The following is a 13,960-nucleotide window of genomic DNA, read 5'->3' as shown; positions in this document are numbered from 1 at the left end:
TCCTCTGCTGTGCTTTCCATAGGGCTCATGGCAATGCCTCCTTCCCGGTCTCTGTCAGCTGCACATCCCGGCTGGATCCACAGGGATCCGTGGGGTTTGTTCTCCTGATTTTAAGGGACCCAGGCGAGAGGAAAGCTCCTGGCTTTAGCCTTGTAAGGAAGATGAAATAAGCGGGAGGTGGGGTTGCTATACCCAGAGAGAGACGCTCTCTCCTCCCCTTTCGTCTCTCTTAAGGAGGCTCTCTGCTGTTCTTCACTCGGCTTCGTTCAAGGATTCAGCTTCAGGGTGAGGGTGGGAGCATCATTTCATCCACGCAACAGAAAGTGATGAATGCACTGCTGAAACAGGAATCATTCCTGCTGGATTCCCAGGGCAGCTTCTGCAGAGTTGATGTTGGCCAGTCCTTTTCATACGGTAGCCAAGTGGGGGGATTGTACGCTGTCATATTCAGCCGAGGGTTAGTCCTGCCCATTCAGTCACTTCCATCATGTTGGACTATGTCCCTGCCCATGCAGGGGGTTGAAAATATATGATCTGTAAGGTCCCTTCCGACCCAAACCATTCTGTAATTCTACAGTGATTTTATGATTAACATAGAGAGCCACAGCTCAGGGCTAAGGTAAACAGTGCTTGCAACTCCCCCCGAACTGTGAGTAGTCTGTTAAAAAAAATGAAGTGGCTTTGTTGATAGGAAATAGTTTATCCAGAATGAAGTGTATTGCAGGAACTTGCCCACTTTATCTCAATGTATTATGAAAAACATGTCAGTGAGTTCCAATGTATTTATAAATTAATTTCAACGTCAACTTCTTGTTGCAACATTATCATATTGATGCCACAATGTTCAGCTTTCTTTCATGTGCCTGTGTTATACCATTTCATCTCAATAAACCACATACAAATTCTGGCTTTCTGTGTTATGATTTGAAACAACAGACATTTTAATAGCAGAAATTTCCTGCAGCCAAGAAATTCTACCAGACCAAACACAAATTCTCCTCAAGAATACTTTGTGTATTAGCAGCTGGATATTTGGCATGTTTGAAACACAATTTTCTGAAAGGAGGTAAGAAGTGAGACGTAAATGTTGTCATCTTGTTGCCTTCAAGGAAAGCCAGAATCAAGTACACCTCTCCAAGGTGTTGAACACATAAATCCTTCCAGTAGTAGAATGTGCACCAGTGCTGGTCTCCAAATTGAGGGATAAAAAGGAACAAATGAACTGCATGAAAAAAACCTTATTATGTGACGTATTGAACATTCTGGCCAGCATCCAGCACACAGCTCAAGCAGAGATTAACACAAAGCATGTTGGCTGCCGTTAACTGGATTGCTGGAGCCTGATTTGCTGTCTTAGAAAAGGGCTGAGGTACCTCACACCCTTCAGCAACTTCAGATCTCCTTTCTGAGCTGGCTTTTTCAGGAAAGGAGCAGGGTTAAGGAGAGGTACACGCATGCAGTGATGCCAGCTGGGACCCCAGCTCAGCTCAGTGTGATCAGGGCAGTAGTGACTGTGCAACTCCAGCACCAGATGTGTTTGCTCCAAGATTCTCTCAGAAAATTTTTATCCACTAGCTTTACTAAAATTTAAATACAGACAAAGGCCTGTCCCACAGAAGCTGAAATCAAGATCCAGAGATTTTGTGCTACTGCCTACACTTAACCCACCTATTCCCTGCAGAGTGGGCCTGATAGTGTCTTAGAAAACTGTATTTTTGCCTTTGTCACCTTGATGGCTGAAAAAATAATCAAAAATTATGCCTTAGCTTCCTGCAGCAGCTGACAGCTTGACACTGGGGCCCTATCTAAACTGTTCCTATTCAGCAGGGCTATGAAATGAGGAGGAATGCTTAAATATCAGTATTGCTTAACTAATGATAATTTTTCCCAGAAATCTGGCAAATTTGCAAGTACCACAGTGCTTCCCAGCTCCCCGTGAGTGCCAATCTCATCCCACATGTGTTCCCTGCCCAACTGTCACAGCATGCAGCACCCCCTCAACTTCCACCCTGCAGCAAAGACACAAAAACTAGAAGCATGAGGGGGTTGTGTATAAAAAAAACCAAACTTTGTATTACAAAACCCCCACCCAATAGTGCATGGTATTCTACCTATATTATTTACACATTTGTATTAAAAATACAGTTTCATGCTGAACGATGCCTCTATAAGTAAAAACAGATGAAACTACAGCGTACAGGGCTCAGCTGACCACAAAAGAAGAGGGTGTTACAATCCAAAGTGCTATCAGTGTAATCAAAGCCCTTTTTTCCATAGAATGTTTATGCTTAGGCATTTGATCTATAATGGGAAAACCCCTGTGACAAAGGAATGACAGGCAACAGTGCAAAAGCAGTTTTTATCACCCCAAAACAGTGTTTTCAGTGTAGCTGTTCCTGGCAGGACAGTGTTCCAGCTGGAACAGGCTCCACACCACAGCTCCTGCCTCAGATGGGGTGACCAAAACAGCTTAGAGCACTTCTTTAGTAAAACCAGAAGACCATGAAGATATATTTTATAAGCACATCAAGTGGGAACAAAGCCTGGAGAAGCCACATCAGCAAGAACACAGAGATAGTTTAATTGTAAGCAGCTTCTGCTCAATATTAAGCAGTTCAACTGCTAGAGAAGGAAGTCTCTGGGAAGACCAGTTGTAGCTGAAGGAAAATGTCAGTGAATTGTGAGCACACTGCAGAGGGTCTGCATGACATAAATGCCCTGCAAGGGCAAGAGAACAGCCCCAAAGGCCAAGGAGGTCATTCAACATGATGTTCCCACAGCCTGGCTCTGACTGGAGCTGTTGTTGTCTCTCACCTTGCAGAGCCTATGCCAGCCACTTCACACAGCCTACAGTTCCAGCAGAAACTTCACACACAGATACCACATTATAAACACCTGCAGATTAAGGATTTTGAGAAGCAGATGGTTGCCAAAGACACCCAGTTAAACTTCAGAGAGTCTGGGTACCAACCCAGCCTCTACCTGATCTAAGTGTCCCTTCACAGACAAGATGCTCTGGCAAAACCCTGGCACTCTAGCCAGACCAACTCCTTCTACCAAACCAAGCCTGAACCACCCTCTGCATTGTCTCTCCCACTTTTAACATACAATCTTACATGATTTTTGCAGCAATACTTCCAGTCTGTGTTTGTGAAGTTATCACTTACCTCTGCAAGCACATTTACAATGTCTGGCTTTGTGCTGCAAAGCTGTACAGGAGGGCAGGAAGGTTGGACAAAACACTTCTTTTTACATTGAACTATTTTGCCAGCTGCAATAGGAAAACAATACATGGAAGCAGCAGCTTAATGGGACCCAAGTAAAACATGGAGGCTTTTGGAACCTTTTTCTTGTTTCTGAAGGCATTGATTCAAAGCCTTCTCAAAGCCACACAGTGAGTTGAATCACTTGCTTTATGGGATCACCTTGGAGTGTCACATACCAAACCAAAGAGTCTGTGTCACAGTCAACTTATTTTCCACAGCCTTTAGACAATTCTCTTTCACAAGGATACAGATCTAGTGGCTTAAACACATCAAGTTCAACAACCAAACCACTATTATGGTAGACTAGCACTGATACCCAATGCTTTCCTCTCTTAACCCACTGCCATGCCCACTGTCACTGCAGACACAATATCTCTGTTATACATATGTTTTGACAAAGACAGAAGAGATATGGTGCACTCCAGAACTGATGTGCAAACTGGGCAAAGGGGAAACTGTAGCAGGAATTTAACTTCAGAGCTGAATCATAGAACAACTCTACCTATATTCCTGAATTTTATTCTGGTAATGTTGCCTGAAAAGAGTTAACCCACTGTTGCTACTCAGGTAGCAGTTAATCAGCTGCTCACTGCAAGACAGCAGCTTCTAGCTACACCTGAGACTTTGATGAGGATGCATCATCTTCTTCAGAACCTATTTCAGTAAATATAATTTTTGTTTGTCTCTTGTCTCCTAATTTGCTTAAAAGTGACCCATTTTACTGAATGGATCAATCATCTCACAACCAAGAAGGCAGCAGACACAAAGAATTAAAAAGTTTTAGGTTGTTTAACAGCTATAGTTTTGTTTTGAAACACAAATATTTACCACCAAAAAGAAAACACCAGATGAGGTCACCATCCCCAAGAAATCAGAGCTCACTTCCCTTTCAAGTTCTAATCAAAAAAGGCAGAGGGTAAAGCTTTGTCTTATTCTAGAAACTGACCACCAACTGACCACCAACAAGGTCTGGGAATTCAGTTCACACTCACACATGGGATACATGCACATGGACAGGTAAAGACAGGCAGGTGTCTCTGCCTGCAATGATCCTGAAATCAGAGAGCCTGAAGTGGGAACAGGCTCTTCTGCACTGGTTCAGCAGCATTTATGAGCTCTGACACATTTATCTGCGCCTGCAAGACGTGTGCTGGCACACAGACATGTCCTACATAGGCAAAGGGATTGCTGGATCTGATAACACTGGGCAGGACTCTACCCTGTACACATCTTCATGCCCTAAACATGCTCCAAGGGATTAGACTCAAGTTTTGCATATTCAGAATGTAACCCTACTTGTAATTAAACCCTTGGTGACTTCAGGCTCTTCAGTCTTAGCCTCTTCTGCTGGGCAGGGCAGCTATGGCCTTAAAAAAACTGTCTTTTCAAAGTCTGAGACAAGGAGGTAAGGCCGATGTGTCAAATCTGCACAGATCAAACTCAGAGTGCATGATTGCTTCATGCACAATATTATACCTTACCACACCTCCATTAGGATGCAGTTCCACTCTGAGTGCATCAAAACATTTTTAAATACTTGACATACCTCCAGAATTTGTGGAACTCCACATTGGCAAAAATTTTCTTCAAAGCTGCACTGGTTGACAAGAGTGACCCCTCTTACTCTGTGGAGCAGTGTAAGGCTGTTTTCCTCAGCAGCAGGGTCAGCTACAGCAACCTTCATTCATGTCCAGCTGCTCATACCAATTCCTAAATCACCCTTCCAAATTGCACTGTGATAATTTGGGGATTGCTGGCACTGTGGACTGGATCAGGGAACTGGTTGGTTATTTTTCATCTAGATGTGATAAACCTTCCATTCAGAGCATATCCACAGAGATGTATTAGTATAAGCAAGGTAGTTACAAGCAAAAGGAAACAAATTCAGCTTTTTCACCAAGAAAACTGCCCAGGAAGCAATTGCACTAGTGTTGATTGTCCACATAAAAATGCAGCTGTGGTGATCTGGAGCTTCCTAGTCCACTGCAGAAGACAGAGAAATGCTAAGAGAAGATAATCAACAGATCCTGCCATGAACTCAGCATGCATGTCTGGGTTTTCCTGCTTTTATAAGATGAGAGTTTTTGTGGCTTCTGATGGAAGAGACCTTAAACAGAAGGAGGGGGAAGGAAAAAGGAAAAAAAGAGATAGCAACATTCTATTACCTGACATTAAGGTATCCGAATCTGGCACATGCAACAGTCAGGACAAAAGCAATTCCCTCCTTCAGGCTGAAACATGAGCTTGATCAAGTAGGTGTCCAAGCAGGGTTAACTTGCATTTGTGACCATGAATTTCATTGTCTCCCTTACTTCCCTCCACTTTGGGCCGGAGTGTTTCCATGACTCTGAAAGGCAGTTGGGTGCAGTAGCTGCTCTAAGTGTTTGGGGTCAGTTGATCCACATGCCCAGCCATGCTCAGGGAAGAAGAAAAACCTCATGATGCCTTTTCAAGCTCTCTAGTGCATTCTTGTTGGAGAAGAACTGCTACAGGTCTTGGACCATCAGTTCAGCAAGAGCCAGAAGGCTCTTGGTGCTCTGCTTCTTGCCCAGCCTGCAGATCTCCAGTGTGTCACTGAGCACTGGCATGACAACAGGAAACATCTGGCCAGATGTTAAAAAAAATACTACTAAAGGTGTTCAGGGTGGACTCACTTTAGTCAAAGTGATTCAAGTCAATCTTAATGGTATTTAGGAATCAGCAAACAGGAAATCTTGTTTTGAAGTCACTAATATTATCTGTTTCTAAGAGAAGGTGAGTCAGACTCACCTGGTCACTTGTATCTGAACACAGCTCATTGCTAGCGTTTCTCTCTCAGCAAAAAAAGGAGAAAAGCAATGTGTATTTAAGCTATTTTACAGCTGATATCAATCAGAAATAGGAATATGTCCAGGGTGTTTTGCACTTATGTTGTCTTAACTTCCTGTTGCTAGTGTATGCACCCTTGAACATTAAAAAAAAAAAAAAAAAAAAAAAAAAAAAAAAAAAAAAAAAAAGCCATTTAAAATGCAAGGAAAATAGAAACAAAATTATGTCTTTAAGTGTTAAATTAAACTATCAAATATGAAGTTGAAAAGGGTTTTGGAATGCAGAAAAGCGCTCAAGACCAAAAAAACCCATAACACAATCATTCTTATACAGGTACTGAACTGAGTCAACTGTTGAAATGATTAAGCAGTTGGAAACCAAATGCCTTCTCTGGGGACAAATTCAAGACTTCTGAGATGTTGCAAGTTCAGATAAGTCTTTCTTTCAGAGCTAATTCAATTTGTCCTTTGACTATGAGAAGCCAGAGAGCTAGAGGAAAAAAAAAATCTACTACATATTAGGCAAGATTTATTACTTTTCACAAAAAGTCTGAAGAACCACCTCAACATAAGCAATGCTGGTTGCATATATTTTAAAAGTCACTCAAATTTTATGTTATGATTTCCATCATTCAGAATTTCAACAAATCCTCATAGCTCTGATATTTTTGTTTTACAGCAAAGAAAAGGCTTAAATTGGAATTGATGATCCTAAGTGTCCTTCCAACCTAAATAAATCTATGAAATATTTCCTTACCTACATAAATAAACTCTAAATGAAAATTTGCACCAAAAGATCCCTTTAGCATACCAAAAACTTCACCTGAGCAATTAACTCATTGCCTGAAGTGACAATGAGTGCAATATCCCACAGGTGATTTGGGGGATTTAACCTCTAACCAGGTTAAATCTGAAGTGTCTCAGCAGCAAGGAGGAGGTTAATAAGTAAAATAAAATTAGGGGAAGTGTTTTCAAGGAATGAAACAGAAACTCATAAAACTACAGTTCTGGGGAAGAGAGTTATCTCATTCCAGAGACCAGACTCAGCTGAAGTGTGGATTTACTTCAGTATTTGTAAGTTAGTGGTTTTAGGGGGAGTTCAGTGCTGTTCAGCATCATTACATGTGGCAAAAATAGTGATAAATAACACACAATCAAATCCCACATTTAAGAACTGCTGCATTGGATAGGAGCAAGCAATGAGAGAAACACTCCCAGGTAGCTTTTCACTGCCACCAAGACCCTAGATGCAGCCAAACACACATCTCCTTCTTCATGAGGAAGCCAAGCAGCCTCTGAGCTGTCTTGTACACTTCCTGCCATATGTTTGGTGTTTAAGGGACAGTGGTGCCCCTAGTAGAAACCTCAAAGTAGGGTAGATGAGTAATTCAATAGACAATCTTGATCTAAAAGAAGTAGATGCTGGTCCTCATGAGTTATCAGAGCAAAGCCAGCTTCACACGGACCTGCACAGGGTCTGTGTCTCTCACCAATTCCCAAAGCACATCTTCACTTAAGGTTCAATTTCTCATATCCTGGAAACCACAGACCAGTTTCTCTGGATAGAAGCCAAGGCAGGATACAATATCTTGCTGGCATTAACATACACACAGTATTTTGTTATTGGGAGAAATTTAGTCTTTGTGACTCCAGTTGTAGAAGCAGCTGTGAGTTCATCAGGCTCACACTGCAGTGGCCTGGAGTGATTTACATCAATGATGAGTGAACCTTGCAGAACCTCAGGGGATAGAGCTGTTAATGGCAGCTTTGGCCCAGACAGCAGAGACCAAGGAAGTGCCCATCAATGAACAGAAGTTTGATGCTGGCACTGAGTCCCTCAACACAAAGAGGCCTAAAAGAGCAAGTAGCTTTGCACCTCCTTGCTTTACAAGAAGACAAAAAGAAAGCTCTTCAGAATCTTAATTCAAGCAACTATTAACTCAACCAGACAATTGCATATTCCTGTTTCAAAATGCTTCTGGACAAATCTAGTTGAAGATGTCCCTGCTCTTGCAGGAGGGTTGAACTAAATGACCTTTAAAAGGTCTCATCAAACTTGAACTATTGTATGAAATAAAAGAGGAGTCTTTCATTAATTTCTAGTTTTCCTTTCTACAAGGTATGTTGGGAGTTAATGGGAGCATGGACTCAGTTCAGTTCAGTTTTTTCCTCTGAAGTACATGAATATGAATAATTTGCTTTATTTAGTGTTATATTTTAGTTTAATGGCTTGGAAAAAACATGTTTTGGTAAGAAAAAAATGCTGTCAGGAAGGGGAATATCAGCTGTCACATCCTCTCTAGGTTTTGTCCATTAAACCTTGCATGCTGAACACAGACCCAGGGATCAACACTACATTGTGTTTTCTTCACTGTGGCTCTCTACACACAATAGAAACCCTGAGTTTCTTTTCCAGGAGTCTCCAAATAGCTTGCACATATTGGTGCTGGCCTCACAAAGCAGCAGCTGAGGCAGTGGAAGTACAGAAAATGCCATGTAATTTTCACAGGGGAAAGCTGGAACACAGAGGGATCAGAAGCACCTCAGAATGAATTAGGAGATTCTTTTGAATTGCAAAGATCTTTGTAAACACACGTGTGACCACACTGTGGTTTTACCAGAATTACAGCTGAGTATTCCAGTTCCTAACTGGGACAGGAGTGAGAAAGTAGGTGTTTGGCCAATCTGCACAGGCAATAGGCAACCAGAACAAGCTTATTTTCTCTAGCACTTCTGGACAGTACCATTTGTCTCCTTATTTTTCTGGGTGGATAACTCAGAGGGGACTCAATCACATTTAGCAGCTCCAGTTTAAAAGCAAGTCTGACCCACTGAAGCACAATGCCACGCTGTCAGTTCCAGCAGAGCATTTTTCCTCTGTTTCAAGGAGCTTTTAAAACAACTTTCATAGGTATTACATGGTACCAGATGGGAGTTAACCCTGAAGTACTCAGTGAGGGCCAAGTACACCAGCCAGATAAACTATGTGCCCTTATAGCTCTACTAAACAGGGCTCTCCCCACTCACTTGCATACAGCTTCCAGGGCAGCCAGAAGAAACAGGCAGCAAAGCAAAAATCTCCCCAGAATTACATTAGCCACATCCATTCCTGCCTCTGCACAGCAGAGAGGCCTGCAAGAACCCAGAATTCAGCTCAATCCTCTTGAACTGCCTGCTACCACTACCCAGAAGCACAACTTGGAAAAACAAGCATTCCATGCTCCTGCTTGGAGGAACCATCACTTAATTTAGGGATTAGTCGCTTTGGGAAGCAAAGGGTTGCTGAGCCAACGGAGTGTCAGCTGCACTCTGAGCTTTACAGCTGCAAGCATCACTCTTGCCTATTCCACTCTGCCAGCAAGATTGAGAGATAAATGCTCTTTTCTTTGCTCAACACTCAAGACAGCCTCAAGAGCCACACTATCAGCAGAAAATCAGCCCTGTGCAGCCAATATTGCAAGATTTATAGTGATACAGTCTGAAAGCAGGAAGGAGACTGATGTAGCTTTAACAGCCTGCTGCAGTCTCCATACAAGCATAGATCTGAAGAGCCATCATCAGAGCCAGTGGATTTCCACAGTACCAGCTCAGACTGATCTGTCTTGTATGGGTATGGATTTCTCTTTGAATTCTCTCTTGCTTTCCTACAATGAGTACCATTTATGACCTGGAGCAGGACATTACTGCCAAAACAAAACAATCACTTTATACTTACCAATAGCTGTGATGCACCCAAATAGAGCAGACTAATATCCTATGCCTTACACCAAAGGAAGGAGCAATTTAGATTCAGAGTGCTCTGTGATCCTGGTTTCCTTTGTTGAATTCAGGTAAGGTACTGCTGCACTTCAAAGTCTTCACCAAAAAGAAAGGTGACAATGGAGAACACCCCCATTTAAAACAGTCAATGTAGTTTGCAAGCTCAGGCAGAGACTGTTTTGGCATGAGCTTGACTAGCATCTGTTCTACAGAAGCTCAGGGGCCAAGTCCAGACAAAAACTATAATCCACAGCAAAGAGTAAAACTGCCAATGAGTCCAGCTCTTGCTTCTTTCTGTAGGAGTGCATTCTTTCCTAGGGCTTGAAAGCTCCACTTTGCACTGGGCAAAACCATATGCCCTGGGAACATGAGAGATTCAAAAGAACCCTCTTGTCAAGAAGATAACCTGCCTTCTGTCCCTATAGCAGTAGTGTTCAACTGCATAATGCAGTTCTTCCACACCATTGCTCTCCACAATACCACTCCAGTCACAAACCACTCCAGCCTCTTGGTATCCAAAAGGAGCCAGAAATAGCTCCTCTCCAAACAAGCACCACACCACCAAGAGAGTTGTTCTTGCAGCACATTTTACAGGGAAGTTTGACGCCCCCACCTATCCTGCTAAGTAATTCTACCTTTAGGGAGAGCACTAAACACCCAGCTCTCAGGCTAACCACTCTGCTCCACAGCTCTGTTTATGCTATGAAAGTGTTCCCACTTCTCAGAGCTCTCCAGGCTCAAGGTGCCTAAGCTGCTGCTGCAAATAATCATAGAATCATAGAATGGTTTGGGTTGGAAGGGACCTTAAAAGTCACCTCATTCCAACCCCCCTGCCGATGCCCCTTAGTGACTCCAAAGATAAGGTGCCAGACCTAGTATCAGCCAGCCAGCATGTCCCCAGTCACCTGGTGGCTGTACCCATCTCCCTGCACAGTTATTGTCACCCTCCATGATACAGTCTGGTTTACCCTCACCGTACCCGAATTTTTAATGTGGTACCCAGGGTAGACAGAAGAAACTGAACCAGACTTGGCCCCACTCACACAGCAGGAAAGCTCAGAGTCCCAGGACAGAGATTCAGGCACAGGCCACCACCCACACTGCCAACAGCCTGCTGCTCCCTCCTTTGGGAGGGAGATATCGGCTTCAAGGCTGGGTGAAGAGCTTGGAGCTCCTGGCTTTGAGCACCGCTTCGTGCAGCGGCACGAAGGGTTGCATGCCCCATGCAGGAAAGCGATGAGCAGTAACAGAGCAGCGGGGATTTGGCAGGAGCAATGCAGCCGCTTGTTGCAAGGGACCGGCTGGGGCTGCCGGGTGCTGCAAATCGCTGTTGCCACCTGCTGGCACCAGCACAGAGCAAACCAGGCTGGCTTCCAAAACCTCTTCCCTGCCCCAGAGCCACCAGTGCTCCCTGACAGCACGGTCAGCACGGCGAGGGCGCTAGGAGGGCTCTCCATGTGAGGAAGGGGGAACGGGTGGAAAGGCCTGAGCTGCTGCAGGCTGAGCAGCAGGCTCGTGTCCCCATCTCACACACCAGACCAGCTGCCCCATGCCCCAGGGACATTTCACAGCAGGCCATACCACACTGCTCTGCCCAGCTCTCCCAAGGATACCTGCACAGCCTCTCCCACAGCAGTGTCATAACACGTTTCTCAAGATGGACAGAACAATGCAAATCCGGGTATTTTGAGTAATTAATACAGAAAAATCTATCAGTGCTTGAACCAACCATGAAGATTTCACAACCCAGAGCAGGTAGGATGTAGAGTGCTAGCTCTTGAGGACCTTCCCTCATGGTTTGTTTTGGCCATAAATAGCTGGAGCAAGCCTGCAGTGGTACTAGACACTGTCTACTGACCAGCGTTCTTTGCTTTTATCAGAACATGGGGTTCCAGACTAACCTTCACTGGGAGGAGCATGTACAAAGGGGGGACAATGGAGCTGGGGAAGGGTCTGGAGCACAAGTCTGATGAGAAGGAGCTGGTAGGGGCTCAGCCTGCAAAGAGCTCAAGGGCAACCTCCCTCTGCTGCCTGATAGGACATGAAGCCAGGTGGGGGTCGGGCTCTGCTCCCAGGGAACAAGGGACAGGACAAGCGGAAACAGCCTCAAGTTGTGTCAGAGGAGGTTTAGATTGGATATTCAGAAAAAATTTCTTCCCCAAAAGAGTGGTCAGCCTCTGGCACAAGCTGCCCAGAGTAGTGGTGAGCTCACCATTCTGGAGGGAGAGTGTAGGTGTAGCACTTGGTGACACGGGCTGGTGCTGGGGGAACAGTTGGGCCCAATGGTCTGAGAGGGCTTTTGCAGCCCATAGGATTCCATGATTTTGTGTCTTACCACACATTTCCATACCCACCCACCCCCTCACCCCTGTCTGACCCAAGCAGGTATGCAACAGATGGGAATACAGTAATACAACTGCAGCATTTTTACCTTCGAGTAGGAAGGCAGCTCTGAGATGTCTTGCTGAAAAGTTCCTTGTTCTCCAAAGTATAGATCAAGGGTAGGGGACATCAGGAGAGAAGGTTACAGGTGTTCTGGTGATTCACTACACACTCCATAGCAAAAGGGAAAAGCAGAGTTACTTTAGTGGGACATTTAAGAACATGTCAGACAAAGCTTCTTGTAACTATTCACACCCTTCTCTGGACTTCATAGAAACATAGCCAGGTGTGTCAGCTCATTGGGCCAAAGCTGTAAATACCTGGGTCAGGATTTCTCTTATATATGAGAATTATAAAGGTTGTCTCAAGCAGTGTTTGTTCCACACTGCCAGCAGAAAACATCAAATTTTTTAAAATAGCTGCCTTTTTACAGAGAGAAGATTTATAACACATCTCTGATAAAGGCTCCAGTTCTGTGGACAGGAAAAAGCAGACTCCATGGGCACACAAAACTTGCCATGGGAATGGGGACTGCAGCACAGCTTACTTGTAAGTAGCTTTCATAATTGATGTAGGGTTTAGGGGCTGGGTGTTGAGCAGAAGACTTATTTAAATATTACATTTTAATGTCACCAGCTTTTAACCAAGTTTTTTTTATTATTATTATCATTCAGGAGGTTAATCCCTTTGCTTTAACAGAAAGAACTAGAAAAGGGAGAAGGAAAAAAGTAACAATCTTATCCTCTTGAAAAATCATACAATAGAGAAGACTTAACTTCTAAAAAGCAGTAAGAAACCCTAACAATAGAAGAAACCCCAAACAAGAGATTCCTTTGTTTTTCAGCTTGATTTCCCCACAGAATCAAGGTTAAGGCAGCCATTCAGCACACACAGCAAATATATGAGCTTACATGTGTAGGTATTTGACTTGTCCCTACTCAAAGCTCTTGACCAATTTTAAAAAGCACGGGAACAGGAGTAGGAACACGGAAAGCATGAAAAACATAAATTTTTGTTGAAGCAAAAGTAAGGACAGGTAAGAACTTACTCATACTTGCCATGAAGGCAAAGACTAACCAGCATGATCAGAATTAGCACAGAAGGAAGGGAGAGCAGCAAGGCTGGCTCAGCCCTGAGATCCCCCTGCTCCATCAGCAACAGGGGACTCCCTATCATCCCCACCTGCTCTAGGTACAAGGTAATCCTCCATACCACCCCAACAGACCCAGGAGGAGCTTACTCTGACAGCCAGAGGCAGGAGAAAACACAGTCCTGCCCAAAGTTCCCTTTCCCACAGCCCTGTTTCCCAGGGCCAGGTGAAAGCTGTAACCCTGAACACTCAGCAACTGAAGTCTTGTAGGCTTGGCCACTCCAGCACATAACCAACTCTCTGGTGCTTTCCTCTAGCTGAAATACCTCCTCTTCTGCACTTGCTTAGCTGGCTTTTTGCAAACATGGATCTCCTGGAGGCAAGGACTGGGTTTCCTTCAGTGGAGGTAGATGGTGCAATGCACAGGTAATTTTGGGGTACTAAAGCAAAAATTATATCTACAGACATCCACAACTTGTAGTATGATTGTTCTGTAGTCACAATTGCTAAAATAAATGAAAAAAATAAAAGAGGGAGATCCAGCCCGCTAGGAATACAGCACTGACTGAAAACCAGAGAGCAAGACTTTGGTTTCAGTTGATACATTCTGGAAATAAAATGGAGGTGATGATGGATACAAACATGCCATAGACAAC

This window comes from Lonchura striata, chromosome 10 (assembly GCF_046129695.1).
Source record: "Lonchura striata isolate bLonStr1 chromosome 10, bLonStr1.mat, whole genome shotgun sequence".
In the NCBI taxonomy this organism is placed as follows: domain Eukaryota; kingdom Metazoa; phylum Chordata; class Aves; order Passeriformes; family Estrildidae; genus Lonchura; species Lonchura striata.
The sequence above is the reverse complement of the archived record's forward strand: the minus strand, read 5'-3'. Positions refer to the sequence as shown.